Consider the following 22,751-nt stretch of genomic DNA (forward strand, 5'->3'; position numbering starts at 1 on the left):
TCTGACAAATAGTAGCGTAAATTACAACTGCTATGGCACTTTTATGTTATCCATTTCTCAAGTAGGGTCAGAGAATTAAATATTATCTTTTAGAAGTTATAATGGGCCAGTATTGCTACAGAAAACCCCTCACTGAATTATACCTCATAATAAACAACTGTAATACAATTCACTTAATAATTGCATATTGAGCTAAGTGGTTGAAACTATTTATAAAAATTACTCAGAATCCCACTACGCCAAGGACTTGTTAGTGCCCTACATAAAATAGAACATGAATTATATTATCATTTGACTCAATGATGACAAGTCATTGAATTGCTTACCACCTGTATATCTTCAAAAGATCTCTTCCTATTTTGATAGGATTGTGGCCAGTGCTGTTCTACCTCTCCTCAAGTTTACTGCTGTTTGGACATCTGGAAGTTTTACACAAAGGATTCATTCTAAATTATATGATGTTATATTAAAGGAAAACTTTCACATTGACTCTTTTTTACTCTCAACATTTTGGCTTCCTTTCTATCTCTAGTTGATGAACATTAATAACCTGCATTTGGTGAAATCACAACAAATGATCTCCAATAGCACACTGCTTTGTATTGGAACTGAGTGGATATAAAACTAGAATTTTTACGCCAGCTTTTATTATAATAAGACATTATCTAGATGTAAATCCAGAAGACAGTGTCAAAGCAAGATCAGTACACAATACAGCAGACAACATCTAATCTCTGATTTCTGATTATCTGTGAACAGAGAAAAGGGAAAGAAGGGCTGAAAGGTTGTCTGGAAGGTAGGCTTCTGAAATTTTCTGGTAGAAAATGGCTTTGAAAAGTTACTATTTTCATTTAAGCTTACTAGAAGAAGAAAATCAATATGATAAATGAACAGAAGACTAGTGTGGAACTCAGGAAGACTTCAGTTCAAATTCCTCCTTTGTAACATATTAACTGTATGACTGTGGACAAATTCAAATTAGTCTGGTATATAGTTTGTATATACACAGCTATTTTTATGTTTTCTCCCCCCATTAGACTTTGAGCTCCTTGACAGCAAGAATTGTCTTTGACCTTTCTTTTAATCTCCAGCACTTAGAACAGTGCCTGGCAAATAGTATACACTCAAGAAATATTTATTGCCTGCTTGACAATTTTTCAGTACCATGGACAACTCTTTAATAAAATAATTTATAAAAAAAAGTTACTGAACTGTATTGGTTGAAGAAGTTATTCAAATGGAATTCCATGGAATTGTGATTGTTTGACCTGGATTTATACTTCAACTGTTTTTCTTGCTTCCCATATGATCTTGGTCAAATCATATCCATTTTGTGAGCCTCAGTGCCCTTATCCGTATAATAAATAGCCTGAATAAGATGCTTTCTTGATCTCTTAAGTTTCCTTCTTGCTCCAATTCTATCCCTAAGAAATTACTTTCTTATCAGGTTCTAGCTCCATTGTCAAAACATTCTGACCTTACTTGTTGTTATGGTCCTTATTTACTCTTCTTGCTATTCTTTTCTCCTTTACTTTTCTTTTGGAAACTCCTGATACTTGTGTTGTCTGAATCCCTAACTCTTGTATTATCTGAGCCAAATTCTCAATAACTTCGCTCTAACAAATGATGACTGGAGGGTGTAATTATTCTTTATGATCTTTCTACATGGACCACTTTCCTAGAAATTAAGATTTGCCCCCAACTTTCCAAATATTAGAACTTCTGGAAATCATACATTGTATTTTGCATACTCATACACACAGATAGCCATCTATCTAGCTATGATGTGATTTAGACAGACAGAGATTTCAATAATTATATCGATCCATATAGCTAACTATCAATCTATCTGAAATAGAAGTTATGTGTCATAATGAATACGGTACTGGGCCTGAAGGAAGAATCAAATTAAATCAAACTTCAGATAGTTGTTTCAAAATGGACAAATAACTAAAACTCTGCCTCAGTTCCCTCATGTGTAAAATGAGGATAATAATAGCACCTACTATCCAGCATTGTTGTGAGAATAAAATCAGAAAATATTTGTAAAGATCTTTGTAAACCTTAACATGCTATATAAATATTGGTTGCTATTATTATATCAATATTCTCATGTGTAATTATCAATTTGGTAATGATGGAAAGTTTGGAATAATATATTTCTCTCTATATCTATCTATCTATCTATCTATCTATCTATCTATCTATCTATCTATCTATCTATCTATCTATCCATCTACCTATCTATGTATCTGTCTTCTATCTATAATCTCATGAAGAATGTCAGTATAAATATTCAAAAATATATCAGTACACTGGAAATAAGTAACAGTTCTAATAAAATATAATTTAATAGTATCAAGGAGAAATGTAAAGTTTAAAATATCACTTTTGGTATCCTTACTCAAAGCTTTATTCACAAAAGATCTGGAGATTTTAGTGAATGGAAAGTGCAAGTTGTAACAGCATTGTGGCATGACACATACAAAGGTTACTGTAGACTTTTATTACATATGTACCTAGGTATGATATTTTGAACTTATAGTATAGTCAGCTGAAGTCACACAAATTTAATTGATTTTCATGTTGTCACACAGATATATGTATAGTGAGGATTTAAACTTGTCTTTCATTCCATGAAGGCCAGCCCTCACTCAACCTGACATGACAAACTGCCACTCTTTAAAATATGTTAAAAATTTCCATTATCCTCTCATACAAACACTAGCTTATTGTTGGTTTCTTTACAATTCTTTTGATGTAGAAAGAAATTCATTGTAGAGATCATTTAACTGTTTTCTGGTTTTGAAAGAATTCTCACTAGACTAGAAGCAGGTATGTCAAATGAAACCCGCTAAATTCTGAGATCCAGGCTCTATCTACAATACTACTGATTTTAAGTGTATTTGTTTATTTTGAATGGTTAGTTTAAACCCAACTGTAGCATAACTAAAGTTAAGTTTTTATTTGCTAGGAAAATCTGAAAAAGCAAAGGCCCAATTTCTTCTTGAGTAGGATTACAAGTATGGCATATTTCGCACATTTTGAGATGAGGACATTATATTGTCAGTTTCACTTAATTATTTTACCTTGTTAGAAGAGTGTTTTCATGTTTTGTGAGGTAATCTGGAGATTTTTTAAATTAATAGCAATCTATTTTCTCTCTTTCCTGTCTGAGAAAAAAGAAAAACAATTCCTCATAACAAATATGAATTGTTACACAAAATAAATTCCTCCGTGGGCTGTATACACAAATTTATTTTATTTATTCTGCACACTAAATATATCACTTTTTTACCAGGAGATTAAAAAAATAAGAAGTTTCATCATCATCAGTCCTTTGAAACCATTGATGGTCACGGCATTGATCACTGTTCTTACAACTTTCAAGTTTTTTTATCTTTAAAATGACTGTCATTCTATAAACTATTTCACTAACTCTGCTCATTTTTCTTCAACAGTTTAAAAAGTCATTGTTTATTTTTACAATATCAATATTAGATCAAAGGGCATGGGCTGATTAGTAATTTTTAAAAAATAAATCTGTGTTGACTTCCAGAATGTTTATAACTGTTTACAGGCAGATCATAAGAAACATCAATACTTTCCCCCAAACACTCCAACAATTATCATTTTCTTTTTTTGTCCTCTTTTTCAGATTGTAGATGTAGTACTAAAGGCATTGGGTTTCTAGTATTATTACTCAGTAGTACCCAACAAGTACATCATCATTGATTATTAACCTCAATCAGAGTTAGTCTTTTAAAAGTTAATTAGGTATAATTAGGACAGTTATAGATATATTCTCCTAACTCTGAAACATAATTTTCCTTTGCATACACAAGGCCCTCATGGATTTATTCTCAGAAAACACAAGTGACCAAAGGGCAAACTAATTGCTATGTTTCTCCATTATGATGTTGCCTTCATGAAGCTTCCTTTATGTATACCTTCTCCCTGCTGGACCTTGAATCATTGTTCTTATGGAGTCTGGGGGGATAGGGGAGTTGTTCGTTTCCTTAGTTTGCTCTTGTAATGTATCTCACCTCCCAGTGATGTTCTGAAGATGTTGCTACTCATCTCTGATCTTTGTTGTAACTTTTTTTGTGTCACATCACAAGGATTTCCTGGATGAATATATGATTCCTTTTTAGAAGCTTGGCTTGAGTCACTCCACCACTAGACTGACTCTGAATGAATTTGCTCTGTTGAATATGGACTGTCATGTGTCTGAATTTTTCAACCAATCAGGAGTGATTTCTTATGTAGAATTACCTGTCTTTATCTGATGATCAAAATACCACAACATTTTCAAACTGATTAAGGATTTATCCATGCCTAGTGCCTACTTTTGAATCCACTCAGAAATTTGGGCTTTCTGGTTTGAAATTAATTTGGGAGGAGATAGTCTCACACTGTATTTCTTCATCACAAATGATGTTTGCTTTTAATTTTAGATAAATGCTTTTAATCACTAAAATGAGTTATGTTTAAATGTTGTGTTTTTTATTATAAATTCATGTTATTTTTTGTGAAATGTGCTTCCAATCCCTTTTAATAGAATCATATATAGTTGGGGGCATTTAAATATGAATGACTGTGCTAAATTTTTCCTTAATGAATTATGTATCAAACTCTGGTAGGCATCTAACTTGGTTATAATCAATATTTTCTTTCTTATTCTAGGGGGTAGGATCAATTTTTTTTTTTGTACTCTTTCTATTAATGGAAGAAAAAGAGAACTGGAGAATGAGAAGACTATCTTTTTAGTTGATTAATGGATTTTGTCCTGCAATTGCTTAAGTCATGTTTCTTTGTCTCTGAACTTAGTTCAGGAATTCAGCAGGCTTGTAATGGATTAAGTTTAAAATCCAGTTCTCTTGCTAATCACTCTTATATTCTTGCCTCAAGATAAGGATATTCCTATACTGAGGAATGCCGGTGGGCATTAGGGACTATGGTATAATGTCTTTACCCCATTGAAGCTCTTCTGTAACGAAGTCTGCTTTGCTATCTAAAGAAGTCTGTCCCACTATCTTTTAATCTGGCAGGTAGATTCAAACCGTGAACTCTTCTAAATCACAGGACAGAAGGAGGAAGTTGTTGTAAGCTCCTCCCAGATCTACTTTTCTAATCCACTCACTTGATAGATAAGGACACTAAGACCCAGAGAGTGGAGCCACTTGAAAGAATCAAAGAATTTCAAGTTAAAAGGGATTTTAGAAATAATTTTATCCAGTAGTTTGGTTTGAGGAACACTTTATACTCTTAAATATTTCTACAGATCTCACAAAGAACTTTTGTTTATGTGGGTGACATCATCAGTATTTATTATATTATAAATCAAAATATCTTAGTATTCTTAGAAAATAATTTGACCTTGCAGACCTCAAAGGGTCTCAGATCCAGGAGTTCCCTGACAACACTTTAAGAACTGTTGATTTAATCCAACCCTCATATCTTTAATGTAAGTAACATGAGGCCTAGAGGGGTAAGTTGTTTGTTTTTTTTTTTTTTTTTGTCATAGAGAGTAAATAGCCAAGTCAGGATTCAAATTCAAGTCCAACATGAAATGAAATTAGTGAGTTCACTCAATCACTAAACTCTCCTAGTAGATCTTGAATGACTACTTGACAGTAATATTATTAAGTGAATTGTTGCTCAGCTGTGCATAACACTAGAAAACTCTAGTGGTTCCTTCATATCTAGAGGTTCTATGAAATTATTTGCCTAAAGTTACACTGAGATATTTGGTGGCAGAGCCAGGATTAAAATGCAGGTATCCTGATATCTAAGTCCAGTTTCCTTTTGTTTTTAAATTCCAGCATAAAACTCTGCCTCTATCTGAGGTTATTAAGTGGCATCATAAATGCCCACTTGTGCTCTACCAGGGGTGGGGAACATGCAGCCTCAAACACATGTTGCCTTCTGTGTTGCCTTCTGTGTCCTTGGATGTGGTCCTTTGATAGTCCAAGTTTTATAAAACAAATCCTTTTATTAAGGGGATTTATTCTGTGAAGTTTGAGTTCAATCAAAGGGCCACACCCTGGATGGCAACATGTGACTTTGAGGCCATAGGTTACCCCCTGACTCCCCAAATGTTGCTTTGTTAAGTTCATGTAGTCTACTGCCTGTGTTTTTATCCTCTCATTCTCACTTTAGTTCTGGTTGTCAGGTTGAATTATAATCCATTTCTGAATGAAGAATGTTATGAATCACCTATCTAAGAATCATGTTAATATTGTTACAAGTGAAATAGAAAAAATATAACATATCTATATATTGATCTATTAAAACCACTGTTGATAGATAAATCGTTGATAGATACAAAGTCAGAAAGACAGATGAATGTTTACGTTTATCCAAAACTGAGGTCATTCCATTTGGATATAACACTTATCCAAGGCAAGTGCCACCATGATTCCTTGGATGAATCTTTGGGGTCAAAAGACAACACATTATTTTCAAAGTACATCCCATATGTACTTTCGAAGTACATTATATGGAGGATTATAGTTACAGTTTCTTTTCTCTTTAACTTCATATATATTAGAGTTAGCAGTTATATGGTAATAGAATAAGAGATTAAACCAGTTTATTTCTTCTCTGTCTGTTAATCTTCAGAGACTACTTATGATTATCTTAAATGAACTTTGAAATTCAGAGCAAGATAAGAGAGTAATAACCTGAGCCATCTTATTAGAAAGGGAGGTTCATAGCTTTCATAAGACACCAAGCCAAGGACATGAATAGTCCTAGCTATATAACTTAAATGCTATATAACTTAAATGTTATAAACACATGCAAGTTGAATTGACAACTAAGTAACCAGTTTAATTATTTCAAGTTTGTTAAGTATTGTCTCATCATGATACAGTAAAGGTCCATCAATTCTCATGAGGATTAATATTGTTTAAAAACATTTTTCTAAGCAGAAAACAATTCTTAGGATTGATGAGAGCACAAATCTGTCTTCTTCAGATATCTCATACTCAGCTTTATTTATGGTACATATTGATTTCAAGATCATTTTGTAAAAAACAAGTAAACAAGCCCCCCCACCCCCTACCCCGCAAATCTACTTCTGGACCTATTTTCATAGAGAGCCTTTCACTTCCTGCTCCTATCAAGAGACAAAATAAGGTTCCTGAAAACTTTCTCACCCAAACCATGCCGTCTATCTTCATTATAGTTTTCCCAAGGTTCAGATGGGAGGATAAGACCATTAGACCTTTATTTCAAATTAATTGTTCTATGATTGCTGTCTTCTGATCAGACATCATTAGGTCTTTCAAAGCCTCTTCCTCAGAATCCTCAGGATTCCTATTCAAGACATCACCACATCCCTTGCTTTAAATTGTGTGATATTTGAATTAGGAATGTAGCCCCAAGTCTCTGGTCTCCTCTACTGGCTGCCAGATGTCTCTGCACTTTTCCTTTGGTATTATTTATCCTTTGAACCTGGTCCACTCATGGTCAAATATCCTGATTTCAACTAGACTATGATTATGACAGGTATGGATGTAGAACAGATGAAGTAGTTGAGGAAATGGGCTGCCTGAATTAAAAAAATAATTTAGTTGAGTTCAAACCTTGACAATAAGCTTCATAAATGTTTTGAAATTTTAATTGTAAAAGACTATTGTAGCCTGGGCCCAGCTTATTCTGTTTATTTCCTTGAATTATTTTCCCCCAGGCTCTAGGAGATGATGCATGGAAAGACGCAGGCTGGCAGAGAAATTTCTGATGATTCTGGCATATGGAAGAGATGTTTTTTGTCTCCTCATCCAGGGCTACAGCAAGCTCTAGTATGCAATGAAATAGATATTACTGAATGGCATGAGGGAGGTGCAATTTCTAAGTTCAAATGTTCTTTTCACTTTTTGTCTTTCATCCTCTGACTTTGTTATTCAGACTTCTGGGAGAACACTGAAAACTTCAGTAAGTGAGAACCACATATAAAATTTATGCACCATGACCAGCACAGGTCAGAAGCCTTTGTACCTCAGTTTTAGCCTGAAGCAGAGATGACCACAGCAGGTAGCCAACACAGGAAGGAGAAGATAAAATCAGATCTTCAAGACTATTAGGCATTGTGAGAATGCCCTTTGGCCAGTGAGCTGTGGAAAGGTGATTTTCTTTTAGTCTATGAATCTGAGGTAGTAAATAGACTTCCTTTAGTGTTACAATCTCAGAAAAGTTAAATGTTAACCAGAAGGTTATTCTTATAAGTTCAATGGTGGTTTGGTGCGTGCCCAAACACCATAAGATGGCATCATTCATAAGATGATGGTAGGAAATTACTTTAGAGAGATGAGAGGACCACATCATCCATGGACATTCTATGTAGGCTAACCACATGATTGGAAACAGCCTTTTCCCATGAGCTGTGTAATCAGAATTAGGTGACTTTAAAACAGCCCAATTCAGCACCATAATTGGTTTTTGTGGCATTTGCTTCTGAGGGAAGCAGGAAATGTCTCATGCATAGTTGCTGAGACTATAAGAAAAGAGGGGAGGGCCATAGAGCTTCTTCTCACCACCCCAACAACCACTGGCTCTTTGTAACAGATCTGCATCTTTGATTATTCCTTTTTTTTTTTTTCCATTCTAAGTTCGGGGAGAAGAACCTCTCATTTGACCTGAGAGCTTTCGCCACAGGCATCTAAGAACTCAAGAATGAAAATGGATGTTGTAAACAGCATAACATGGAAGTCTTAGGGAGCCAGTGACACTAGCTCAACAGAACCTAGAAACTACACTGTCTTTAGACACGAATTCAGTTTTAATAATATGCAAGAACTGATCTAAAGTCTGAGGCTAATTGCTTCCTTTTACCTCCCTAGGCATAGAAATGATTGTATAGCGATTATTCCCACAAGATGCTGGAGAAAATATTTATTATATGTTTATTCTTGCTATAATTCTGAAGTAAATATCAATTTTTAAAATATAATGTCAAATTGCTACATGGAACTGGGGTTCTGCTTTCTAGGCCCCTAAAATGGAATGAACATGGCCAATAGGGGAATGCTATAATATTAGAGAAAAGAGATTAACCAGCCTTGTGAGGGGTTGATAACCTTGAGAGGGACAAAATGTAACAGGACTGGTTAAAAAAGACAATTATGTTGCAAAAGGATGTAGCATTTGGTTATTGATCAAGAAAACAAGAATGAATTAGTGGGAAAGATTTCATCTCAAGTGAAGTAAGGCAAATCAAAAGACAAGGTTTCTCTGGACAGGATGGTTTTGAAAAATAACCAAGGAAAGAAGCTTTGACATGGAGTAAATGGGTAGTGAGATTTTCTCTCTGTCCCCAGTCCTCTTAAATTTAAATAAGTGAGGAGAATAATTCACATTGGCTTGAAAGAATGGATGATGATGTGTGGATAGAGATTAAAAACAAACATAGGCTTGTCACTGAAAAAGAAAAAGAAGAGTAGTGAAATCACAGGCAGAACTGCAAAGGACTTCAGAAACAGAAAGAAAACACAAAATTGGTAGGAAGTTAAAGACTAATGCCTCCTTACCTCTTAAATCATCAGAGAGCATAATTGAGAAAGAAATTGGGAAAGACCTATCTGTCAAAGGAGTCCTCATTTTTAGCACAATGTATATGCATCTTTGGAATTGATATATGCATATTCAGGGATTTTAAAAATTCTCTTTATTTTAATCAAACCTTCTTCTCTATTATAACTAGGTCAGGATTACAGTGAATAACAAATCCCTTGAAGTGGTCACATTCAAATTAGAACTGTCTATTTCCATCGGTCTGGAACAAATGACCATATTCTAAACAATTATGATTTGTAATAAATAGTATGAATTCGGACACACTCAATGACTTCTTGGAATTCATTATTTTAGTTAATCAGGACCTCAACTGTGGGACTGCAAGTAAGGAATGATTTTAACTATTCTAGATTATGTTAGAAATACAAATATATCACGTCCCAATGGAGGATATGAATAAAAAAACACGACAAAAGCCCTTTTATGTGAATTCAGGCCCTTCACGTCATGAAATACTGACAAAAAACCATGGGAAAAGGGGCTGGATTTGAAGTCAGAGGTCCCGAGTTCAAGTCTTAGCTCAATATTCTCCTTCTTCTGTGACCCTAGAAAATTGTTTTGGTCTTTCTTGGCATAACCTTCCTCATCTGTAAAATGAAGAATTTATAGCTCGTGGCCAATGTTTCTTTCTCCTTTACCTCTACTTTTTAATATATGACCCTAATGTAATCCCTCAATCCATAAGCATTTATTATGTGACTACAGTATACCAGGGCACTGTGCTAGGAGAGTATAAAATTAAATATTCCTGACTCTTAAGAAGCTTACATTGCACAGGGGTTTGTGGGTGAAGCACACCACATGTTCTTAATATGCTAAGGTGTATTTGTTAATGTTGATTTCTACTTTTCAGACAATAGAATGCTATCAGCCCTTTTGGGAGAGGTTGGAAAGTCAGTATATAACAATCTCAGTGGCTGGATCAATATGAAAAAAATAGTGATGCTTTATGTGGCAGCAATAATTACTAAGGTAAAGTTCCCTATTATTGGCATGGTTTGACCCATTTTTTTTCCAGTCAGGTCATGATATTCCAAGAGGAAATGCTTTACTTTTGCTTACAAGAGTATTATGGCAATGTATTTCTTCTCTGTCATTCTTATTTCATTAGGACTGAGGCGCTCAATCATTTCTCCTGTTTTTCTGTTTTATTTCTTTAGTAAATTTCAAGATAATATCTATCAAAACCTGGAATGAACTACATTACTGCAATCTAATTAGTAGATCACCTGTTCTAGCAGCATGCTTCTTTATCTCATTATTCCTCCTCTGTGAGTCATATACCTGTTCCCAACATCAATCCTTCGCTGTGATTATTGCAGCAAAAAATAATAATTTTCAAACAATTGCCTATCCCTCCTTTCAAGATACTACTTTGGTTAGGTTCTTCAGCACAGACTTCCTGAAGTTGTTTTCCTTGACTGTTTTTTTGAATGCACAACCCAAAGTGACCTATCCCTCATTCTTTCCCCCTTCATTTTAATCTAGATATTTTTACTTTCTGATTTTCTTTTTTAAAATACAATCTGACAAGTAGCACCCAATGTACCCCTATTATATACAATAACCATAATAGATGCACATAAGTAAATGTTTGAGGGATAGGGATACAAAGAAAAAAATACACTTCTTGCCCTCTCATGGCTTCCATTATACTATAGAGATAAATCATATAAATAGGTAGCATATATGACAATTCAAGGAGGGAGACAGTACTAACAACTTAGGGAGAACTGCACCCAAGTTTTCCATAGGAATGGCCAATGAGTTGGGACAGAGGTATTTTCAAAGTTGATTTCTTTATATTGAACTTTGGGATTAAATCTATCCTGAAAGAATATTAAACATCTCTTTGGGTACAAATTGATGTCATAGGACATTGAATTATTCTGGAGCATATAGAACATGATAGACAATATGAGAACTTTCACTTAACTCTCAGGAGCAAGTGATTTTCTCAGGTTTCCTTATGACTTTGTTCAACAAATGTCTATATCAAAGATCATCTCACTTGGCATATAGAAATCATTGATCAAGGCATCCAAAACCTTGGCATGGAGTTATGGTTATGCTATTACTTTTATGTCTGTAGTTAAACAGTCCCTCTCACTACCCCAACATCCTTTCTCTACTCAATTTTCTCTGAGATTAACTCAGATTTATACCCTATGTATTTGCATGTACATAGTTGTTTGCATACTTTGCCCCTTATTAGATGTTGTTATTCAGTTGTTTTAGTCATGTCTGACTCTTTGTGACTGCGTTTGGGGTTTTTTTTAGCAATGATAGTGGGGTGGTTTTCTATTTCCCTCTCAAGCTTTATGGGAGAGGAAACTGAGGCAAATAGAGTGAAGTGACTTCCCCAAAGTCACTTATCTAAGTAATTATCTGAGGCCAAATTTGAACTCAGGCCCTCCTGACTCCCAAGCTGGCACTCTATTGACTGCACTACCTAGCTGCCTAGTAGAAGATGAGCTCTTGAAAGCAAGGACCATGCTTTTTAAAATTTGTCTTTGTATCCTTTTGAGCAAAGCACAAAAGTTGGCCCACAGTAGGCTCTGAATAGTGCATACTGAGTGGTGGAGACAAATTGGTCTTCACTCTATTCCTTGAACCAGATATTCCATCTCTTAATTCTTTTCCCTTCAACTGCCTGTGTCCAATGCTTGCAATTCATTTTCCGTCTCTGACTTATGGAATTCCTCAATTTCCTTCATGACTCAGCTCAGGGACTGCATCCTATGTGAAACCTTACATCATTCAGCTCATCCTGTGCCCTCTGTCTATATATCTGTGTGTGTGTGTGTGTGTGTGTGTGTGTGTGTGTGTATAATCCCCCAACTACCCAAATACTGAGAAAAGTTTCAAGAGTTACAAATATTATCTTTCCGTGTAAGAATGCAAACAGTTCAGCTTTAGTAAGTCCCTTATGATTTCTATTTCCTGTTTACATTTTCATGCTTCTCTTGATTCTTGTTTTTGAAAGTCAAACTTTCTGTTCAGTTCTGGTCTTTTCATCATTCTTGTCATTGTTTCCCTAGCACATAGCACAGTAACTGGCACATAGTAGGTCTTTAATAAATGCTTGCTGTTTGATCAGTTGAGAAGATTTTATATGTGAATGAGACAAGAGGAGGCCTCAAGAGAGCATTCTGAAATGAGGATATCTTTGGATATGGTTAGCAGCATTAGAAATGTGTTAAATCTTCTTCCTTATCCCCATCTTATTTTGATCTTGTTTCCTCATTGGCCAATGGACTTTAAAATTCACAAGTCTTTCTATTTAAATGACAACAATAGTTCCCTCTCTTTGGAAGTGGAGGCTTCATGTATGGTTTTCTTTTCATCTGAAACTTATTGAGAATAGGGTGAAAACCACAAGGAATTTTATTTGTAATTAAATTAATTAAGTTAATTTGGAAACAGACCCCAATGCAGACATAAATAGGCTTAAAAAAACTCAGATTTGGTTTTTGGTAATATCTTTTTAATTATTCCTTGAGTCTGAGAAGCAAACGTTCAGTTTTGCTTGGTTCAGGGTTAGTGTCTGAGAAATGAAAGAAAGGCTCAGCTTAATGAGTCCACTAATCAATTAGTTTTCAGTTTGAAAAAGAATGGGGAAACTGATTTTGATTATGTTTTCTTGAATTTTATTATTCAGACAGAGGATCATAGATTTAGATGTAGAAGGGAATTTAGCCATCAATTAATCCAAACCCTATATTTTATAGATGAGGAAAGAAACCCAGAGAATTTAAATTACTTACCCAGTCACACAGTGGGAGATCCCGTATTCAAACCTTATCATCCAAGTGTAAATTCCATTCCACTGCATATGCCATTGAAATGCATTGCACTCAAATAAGGAAAAGCATACTAAATTCATCTGTTTAAGGAAGTCATATTACTTTACCTTGTAGAAGAGATTCTTTAGTGGAACAAAATCCCAAAGTACAAAAGAGTTGTCTGTCTTGGAGATTCCAAATAGCATGGATAATAAACAAAAGGATGATATTATTTCATAGCTAGTAAGTGGAAGCACCCAATGAATTCAAAACCAGGTCTTTTCTAAATTATAACATGGTACAGTGAGAAGAATGCTGGATCTAGAGTCAAAAGACCTGGTTATGAATTCTTTTTCTTTGACTTAGTAGTTTCGGGACACTGAATACATCTTACCTCTATGAATTTCAGGTTCTTCAGTTATAAAATGAGAAGGCTGAACTGTATTACATTTAGAGTCATAAGGTGAGAGCTCTAAATATGGAATCATCTGATTCAAGAGTTCTAAATCTTTAAAATATTTTCCAAACTTATACAAGTTTTTCCTCTAATTTTTTTTTACCCGAAAAGTGAGGGGCCCCAGGCAAACAAAGTAAGATGTTAGTGGGGGGATTTTTCATGTGATAATTTCTCTGAATATTGTAGCTGTAACCAATCTTCCCTTCTTCAAAACTCAGTAGTACCAATCCTGAGAGGCAGTCTGATATAGGGAGAAGAGAGATAATAATAATATTTAGTATTAGATAACATTTACATAGCATTTAGTATGTGCCAGACAATAGGCCAAGCATTTTAAAATTATCCTTTTTTATCCTCACAACAACCCAGGGACATAGATAATATTATTATCCTCACTGTGAAGATGAAGAAACCAAAGCTAAAAGTTTAAGTGACCTGTCCAAGGTCAATAAGTAACACTGACAAATGAAAAAGGTGACAGAGTTTCTTCGTAATTAAAAATCAATTTATTAGTTAGGCTAGCTAGTAATCAGTAAATTGATGATATTTTTTCTCAATATCCAAAGACACCTAATGGAGACACTGAATACTTTAAATTTTCTTTTGAAAGGTTATGCCACTGATAGAAGAAATCAACCCTGATGGGTAGACATTTATTTTTTTTCCCAATTTATTTATTTCTTTTTAGTTTTCAACATTCATGCCCACAAGACTTTGAGTTTCAAATTTTCTCCCCATTTCTCCACTCCCCAAACACAAAAGCACTATGCATTCTGATATCCCCTTCCCCCAATCTGCCCTCCTTTGTATCAGAACCCTAACTTCCCTTAACCCCATCTTTTCTCTTTTCTTGTAGGGCAAGAAAGACTTCTATGCCCCATTACTTGCATTTCTTATTTCCCAGTTATATGCAAAAAACAATTCTCAACATTTTTTCCTAAAACTTTGAGTTCTAACTTCTCTCCATTCCTCACTCCCCACCCATCCCCACCGAGAAGGCAAACAATTCAGTGCAAGTTATATATGTGTAGTTTTGGTAAAAACTTCCATAATAGTCATGTTGTGAAAGACTAACCATATTTCCCTCCATCCTAACCTGACCCCCCTATCTATTCTATTTTCTCTTTTGATCTTATCCCTCCCCAAGTGTTTACCTCAAATTACTCCCCTCCTCTCATTTGCCCTCCCTTCTAACATTCACCTCACATCCCAGTTATCCCCTTCTCCCCTACTTTCCTGTAGTGTAAGTTACATTTTCATACCAAATTGAGTGAGCATATTATTCCCTCCTTAAGCCAAATGTGATGAGAGTAAGATTCATTTTTTCATTCTCACCTCTCCCTTTTCCCCTCCATTGAAAAAGCTTCTTCTTGCCTTTTTTATGAGATGTTACTTGCCCCATTCTATTTCTCTCTTTCTCCTCTCAATATATTCCTCTATCACCTCTTAATTTTATTTATTTAGATATCATCTCTTCCTATTCAACTCACCCTGTCCCCTTTGAGTATGTATGTATGCATATATATATATGTGTGTGTGTGTGTGTGTGTGTGTGTGTGTGTGCGTGTGCATGCGTGTGTGTAATCCTCCAACTACCCAAATACTGAGAAAAGTTTCAAGAGTTACAAATATAATCCTTTATCATAAGTCCCTTATGAGTTCTCTTTCCTGTTTACCTTTTCATGCTTCTCTTGATTCTTGTTTTTGAAAGTCAAATTTTCTATTCAGTTCTGGTCTTTTCATTAAGAATGTGTGAAAGTCCTCTATTTCGTTGAATGGCCATTTTTTCCCCTGAAGCATTATACTCAGTTTTGCTGGGTAGATGATTCTTGGTTTTAGTCCTAGTTCCTTTGACTTCTGGAATATCATATTCCAAGCCCTTCGATCCCTTAATGTAGAAGCTGCTAGACTCTGTGTTATCCTGATTCTATTTCCACCATACTTGAATTGTTTCTTTCTAACTGCTTACAATATTTTCTCCTTTACCTGGGAACTCTAGAATTTGGCTTCAATATTCCTAGGAGTTTTTCTTTTTGGATCTCTTTCAGGAGGTGATTTGGGAATTCTTTCAATATTTATTTTACCCTCTGGTTCTAGAATATCAGGGCAGTTTTCCTTGGTAATTTCATGCAAGATGATGTCTAGGCTCTTTTTGTGATCATGGCTTTCAGGCAATCCCATAATTTTTAAATTGTTTCTCCTGGATCTATTTTCCAGGTCAATTGTTTTTCCAATGAGATATTTCACATTGTCTTCTGCTTTTTCATTCTTTTGGTTTTGTTTTGTAATTTCTTGGTTTCTCATAATGTCATTAGCTTCCATCTGCTCCACTCTAATTTTAAAAGAACTATTTTCTTTAGTAAACTTTTGAACCTCCTTTTCCATTCCAAAAAACTAATTCTGTTCTTTAAAGCATCCTTCTCCTCATTAGTTTTTTGGGTCTCTTTTGCCATCTGAGTTAGTCTATTTTTCAAGGTGTTAATTTCTTCAGCAGTTTTTGTGTCTCCTTTAGCAAGTATGCTTTTTATGATTTTCTTGCATCACTCTCATTTTTCTTCTCAATTTTTCCTCCACTTCTCTTCCTTGATTTTCAAAATCCTTTTTGAGCTCTTCCATGGCCTGAGACTTTTACATATTTATTTTGGAGGCCTCTGACCATAAGCATTATTCTTCCTCATTCGAAAGGATGAAAGAAAATTCCTGTTCACCCAGAAAGTAACCTTCTACAGTCTTATTCCCCCCCCCCCCTTTTTTTGGCATTTTTGCAGCCAATTACTTGACTTTTGAGTCCTTTGTCAAGAGGGGGGTATAATCTGGGGACTTGTAAGTTTTCAGTTCCTCCAAGGTGGCACAATCAAGGGAGAGAAGTTTATTCCTTTCCTGGCCTGCTCTTTGGTCTGTGACCAGGATTCTCTCTCCAGAGCCTCTACCAGCTCCACCAAGCCAACCAGCACTCTTCCTCACCCCAGGGCCAGCACTTAGGGCTGAAATTCAGATCAACTGCTCAATTCCCTCAGGGGCTTTAGGTCAGTGCTCCAACAATAGAAACTGCTGCTGCCTGGGGCTGGGGTTAGACTGCTGATTTTCCTTCTCACCCAAGTAAAAGAGCTTTCTCACTGACTTTTAAAACTGTCTTTGGAGTTTGTGAGTTGAGGAATCTGGGACCAGTAGCTGCTGCCAGTAGTGCCTTAAAGACTGCTCCAGTCCTGTCCCTGCTGAGGCATGGTCCACACTGTACTGTTCTCTGTGTCTGGCACAATAGACCTTTCCTCTCTGTCTTGCAGGTTGCCTTGGGCTAGAAACCTATTTCACTCTGTCATTTTGTGGTTTCTGCTGCTCTAGAATTTGTTTAGAGTCATTTTTAACAGGTATTTTATGAGTTGTGGAAAGGAGAGCTTCTAGAGGTGTGTCCTTCTACTCCGCCATCTTGGCTCTGCCCCCAACATTTATTTTTTCTAATAATTTCTTAGCTTTTATTTAGTATTTGATTTTCCCCAGTTATATGTAAAACCAACTATTAATGCTTGTTTTTAAAACACTGAGTTCCAAATTCTCTGCCTTCCTCCTTCCCCCTTACCCAATAAAAAGGCAAGCAATTTGATGTAGGTTATACGTATGTAGTCATGCAAAACATATCTATAATAGTCAAATTGTGAAAGAAAACATAGACAAAAAAACCCTTAAGAAAAATAAAGTTTAAAAAGATTGCTCTAACCTGTATTCAAATACCCTCAGTCTTTTCTCTGGGGATTGATAATATTTTTCATCATAAGTCTTTCAGAGTGGTCTTAGATCACTATATTGCTGAGAATAGCTAAGTCATTCACAGCTGATCATCTTACAATATTGTTGTTACTTTGTTCATTACACTTTGCATCAGCCCATGCAAGTTTCCCAGGTTTATTCTGAGAGTATACTGATCATCATTTCTTATACTGCAATTGTATTCCATCATAATTACATATTGCAACCTGTTCAGCCATTCCCCAATTGATGAACTTCCCCTTCTTATCCTTTACACCCAGAAAAGGAAAAGGACTTATATGCATAAAAATATTTATAGTAGCTCTTTTTCTGGGGGAAAAGAATATTTTTAAGAACCAAGAATAAGGTTAAGGTTTTTTTTTTTCTTTTAAAAAAACTCTTTTGGGATACAGTTTTCACCACCACCTCCTGCAGTCTTCCCCTACTTCTTTTAGCCCCTCTCCCTTTTACTCCCCTTTACCCTTACTGCTTCTTCCCTCCCTTTTAGCTTATCCTCCTCTCTCTTCCCCCTTCTCCTCCTACTACCTATAGAGCTCATTAAAATTATATACTTAAGTTTATTGTTCCTTCCTTGAACCCCATCAAATGAGAGTACCTCTCAAACAATGTTAACCTCCCTCCCCTCTTTCCCTCTACTATAATTTTGTACTTCTTCCTGTGATGCAATTTACCATTTTTATGCTTCCTCTTTTTCACACCTCCTGTTACAATCCCTTTGCATGTTTAAATCATATTTTTAACATGACATCATTCACTTTTTACCCATTCCCTCTATGTATATCCCTTTTATATTTCATAATAAATGTACAATTCTCAAGTATCACCTTCCCTTATAGGGAGATAAACAGTTTGCCCAAATTGAATAACAATTTGTTTTTTTCCCCCTGTTTCCCTTTTTATGCCTCTCTTGAGACCTGCATTTGAAGATCGAATTTTTCATTATGAAGGTTGGGAAATCTCTTGCTTCATTGAATGACCATCTCCTTGCCTGAAATGTTATGCTGAACTTTGCTGGGTAATTGATCCTGGTTGTAGTCCCAGCTCCTTTGCCTTATGAAATATCAGATTCCAATTCCTTCAATCTTTTAATGTAGCTCCTCAATATTTGAATGGTTTCTTTCTGACTGCCTGTAGTATTTTCTCCTTCACTTGATAGTTCTGGAATTTGGCAGTGATATTTCTTGGGGATTTGAGTTTGGGATCCCTCTCGGGAGATGAATGGTGGATTCTTTCAATGACTATTTTGCCCTCTGGATCTAGCACTTCTAGGCAGTTTTCCTGGATGATTTCCTGGAAGATATTGTCTAGACTCTTTCTTTCATTGTGGCTTTCTGGCAGGTCAATAATTCTTAAATTTTCTCTCCTGGATATATTTTCCAGGTCAGCTGTTTTTCCAAATAGATATTTTACATTGTCTTCTATCTTTTCATTCTTTAGATTTTGTTTGACTGATTCTTACTATCTCAGAATCATTAATTTCTACTTGTCCAATTCTAATTTTTAGCAAATTGTTTTCTTCAGTTAACTTTTACATCTCCTTTTCCATCTGTCCAATTTTTCCTTTTAAGGAGTTATTTTTCCAGTTAATTTTTGTACTTCCTTTTCCATTTATTCAATTTTCCTTTTTAAAGAGATTTTCTCATCAGTGAATTCTTTTTTCATACTCTTAAAATCATTGGCCAGTTTTTCTTCTATTTTCTTTTTTAGCTGTTCCAGGAGAGCTGTTTGTGCATACAAGCAGTTCATAGTCCCTTCTGAAGTTTTAGATGGAAATACAGTCTCACTACTGACCTCTTTGGTATTTGTGTTTTGGTCCTTGTCCCCATAGAAAGATTCTATGGTGTTTTTGCACTTGTTTTGCTTTTTCTTGTTCATGATGGTGATTGTGTGTTGTGGCTTCTGGTTCTTTCAGTTAGAAGCTGCAGAACTTGGTGTTGAGCTGACTTGTGAGAAAAAGGTAAGAGCAAATGTCTTTTTATTGTTTTGTTTTGTGTTTCCCTGATCAGCTCTGGGGCTAGCGTATTAAGCATGGGGGAGGGGTGGTCTGGTCAAAGGAGATCTCCTCAGCTGAACTGAGCCAAAGGCAAGCTCAGGGGATGGTAATCCCAGCTGCCCTATTGTCTTCTGGTTTCCCCTAGAGTGCTGAGGTAAACCTTGATCCTAGTGTGAGTTTCTGCCCCTCCTGGGGCTCCTCTCCTAGCCTGAGGCTTTCCTGGGTTCTTTTGTGAGTTTCCACTGCCCTGGGGCCCCTCTCCTTCTGGTTTGCCTGTGCCACATTAGGATGAATCGCCCTTAGCTATTTTCCTAGCCTTAGGTGTTATGAGACTATTTGCCCCCTTTGCTGTTCCCACTGATGCAGGAATTTTCTGGGGAAATATTTAATGGTTCTTTCAAGGTCATCAAGAGGGGAGGAGAGAGCATTTACTGATCACTCTGCCATCCTGGCTCCCAGAAGTTCAAATAGGTGACTTATACATGTTTAATCTGCAGGCTGAAAGTCTCAGGGGCTGCTGTGCCTGATATCTGGTGCTCAGCAGCTGTCCCTTGCTTGGTTCTGTTGGTCTCTCACCCTGGCCTGCCACTCTACTGGTTCCACCTACTGCTGTCTCAGGTTTCCCTGGGGCCCTCCCACTCTGCTGCGCTGGATGTGCTGTGCTGTGCACTGTGAGCTCACCCCTGTGGAACAGATTCTTCCCGTGGACCTTCCAGTCTGTCCTGGGGTGTGAATCTGCCACTGTCTGTCTCCTATTGGATTCTGCACTCCAAAATTTGGTCAGATTCTCTTTTTAGAGGTATCTGAAGGAATTCGTCTAAGAGCTTAGGTGAGTCTTGCTCTTACTCCACCATCTTGGCTCTGCCCCCTCCCTCTTTTGGGATACAGACTCAGCAGTAGTACTACTAAGGTATTCATGGCTTTATATCCTTCAAGCATAGCTCCAAATTCCTCCACAGAATGGTTGAATTATTTCACAACTCCACCTAGAGTCTCATTTCTCCCTCATCCCCTCCAACATTTGTCATTCACCCCTCCTGTCCTATTAGCCAATCTAATGAATATGAGATAGTACTTCAGAACTATTTTAATTTGCATTTCTCCAATCAATAGTGAGTTAGAATATTTTTATGTGGCTGTAGATAGCTTTGATTACTTCATCTGAAAACTGATCATATCATTTGATGATCTATGAATTGAGAAATGACTCCCTCTCTCATAAACTTGACTCAGCTCTTGGTATGTTTGAGAAATGAGGCATCTATCAGAGAAAATGGCTTCAAATTTTTTTCACATTCAAAATTGTTAATTGCATTTACCTCCATCCTATTCCTCCACCAGTTTTCCTCCACTGTATTCTCTCTTTCCTTTCAACCTGAAGAAAAATTAAGGTCTTCAAATAAAAGAGACATAAAAATGTAAACCAGAAAGAAAAAAAAAAACAACATGATATCCCATAACTATTTGCATCCCTACTTGAGAAGATGCTAATTATACCTCTTCTGGACTGTATATCTATTATGGCAGTTGGAAGAGGTATACATAGTGAGAGGATGTTGGTATAAGTTAACTTTGATGTGGTGATATAAAAATTAAAGGGTAAAAAAAAGGAGAAAATGAAAGGGGATGCAAAATGGAGTAAATTACATCATATGAAGAGGCACCAAAGTCCTATTAGAGTAGAGGGAAAGAAGGGAAGGGGGTGAACATTGTTTGAAACTTATTATAATCAGATTTGGCTCAAAGAGGGGATGACATACAGACTCGCTTGGGTATAGAAATTTATCTTACCCTATCTAAAAATAGGAGAGGAGGTGAATTAAAGAAGGTAAGGGGGTTATAGAAGGGATAGTGGATTTGAGGAGGTGGTGCTCAGAAGCAAAACACTTATGTGGAAGGACAGGATGAGAGAAAGAGAACAGAGTACAAATGAGGAAAATAGGATAGAGGGAAATTCACAATTAGTAATCATAACTGAGAATGGAACGATCTCATGCATAAAATAGAAGTGGATAGCAGAGTGAAATAAAAACCAGAACCTATATATGTTGTTTTTGAGAAACATACTTGAAGCAGAGACACACAGAGTAAAAATAAGGGATTGTAACAAAATCTATTATGCTTCAAATGAAGCAAAAAAAGCAAAGGAAGCAATCATGATCTCAGACAATGAAAAATATAATTAATAGAGATAAGAAAGGAAAACATATCTTGTTAAAAGTTATCCTAGACAATTAAGTATTATCAGTACTAAAAATATATGCACCTAATGGTATAGCATCCATGTTTTTAAAGGAGGAGCTAAATGATTCATTGAAAGAAATAATAAAACTAGATTAGTAGAAGACATCAACTACACCATCTCAGAACTACATAAATCAAAGCATAAAATAACCAGAAAGAAGTTAAGAAGATGAATAGAATTTTAGAAAAGTAAGAGTTAAAGACTTTTAGGTAAAACTGAATGGGAATAGAAAGCAATAAACCTTTCTTCAGGGGTCTATGGCACCTATGCAAAAATTGACCTTGTATTAGGGCATAACACCTTCACAAACAAATGCAGATAAGTAGAAATAAGAAATTAATTACCTTCAGATTGTAATTCAAAAATTAAATTCAATAAGGAGTTGTACAAAGAAAGATTAAAAATCAAGTGGAAATTAAATAATCTAATCCTAAAGAATTAACGGGTCAAAGAACAGATGGAAACAATCAATACTCTCAACAAAGAGACAATAAAAATGAGACACAGTATCTAAATGTATAGGATGCAGACACAGTAGCATTTATGGGGAAATTTATTTAATTATTACATCAATAAAATAAAGAGTAAATTAATGAATGGAACATGAAATTTAAAAAAAAAACTAGAAAAAGATCAGACTAAAAATCCCCAATTAAAACCAAGTTGGAAACCTTAAAAAAGTAAAGGAGAGATTAATGAAATTAAAAGTAATAGATTTATTGAACTAATAAATAAAACTAGGAGCTGATTTTTGTTTAAAAAGCAATAAAATGGATAAACCATTGATTACTTTGATTTAAAGAAAGAAAAGCATACTACCAGTATCAAAAAAGTAAAAAGAATGAATGCATCACCAATAAAAAGGAAATTAAAGCAAAATATAGCAGCTATTTTGCCAAATTATATGTTAATAAATCTGATAATCTA

At 35.5% G+C, this 22,751-nt stretch overlaps 1 long non-coding RNA gene across 2 annotated transcripts in view; it reads left to right on the top strand.

Moving 5' to 3' along the window:
* The first annotated feature begins 6,955 nt into the window (after positions 1-6,955).
* Positions 6,956-22,751, top strand: part of LOC140521096 (uncharacterized) — a 31,886-nt gene continuing 16,090 nt past the window's right edge. For both annotated transcript variants that reach the window (XR_011972792.1, XR_011972791.1), the window contains exons 1-4: positions 6,956-8,130; positions 10,433-10,551; positions 19,499-19,543; positions 20,077-20,408. This is a non-coding gene — a long non-coding RNA (uncharacterized lncRNA). The remainder of the gene's footprint in view (positions 8,131-10,432; positions 10,552-19,498; positions 19,544-20,076; positions 20,409-22,751) is intronic.

Source organism: Notamacropus eugenii, chromosome 1 (assembly GCF_028372415.1).
Source record: "Notamacropus eugenii isolate mMacEug1 chromosome 1, mMacEug1.pri_v2, whole genome shotgun sequence".
NCBI classification, from domain to species: Eukaryota; Metazoa; Chordata; class Mammalia; order Diprotodontia; family Macropodidae; genus Notamacropus; species Notamacropus eugenii.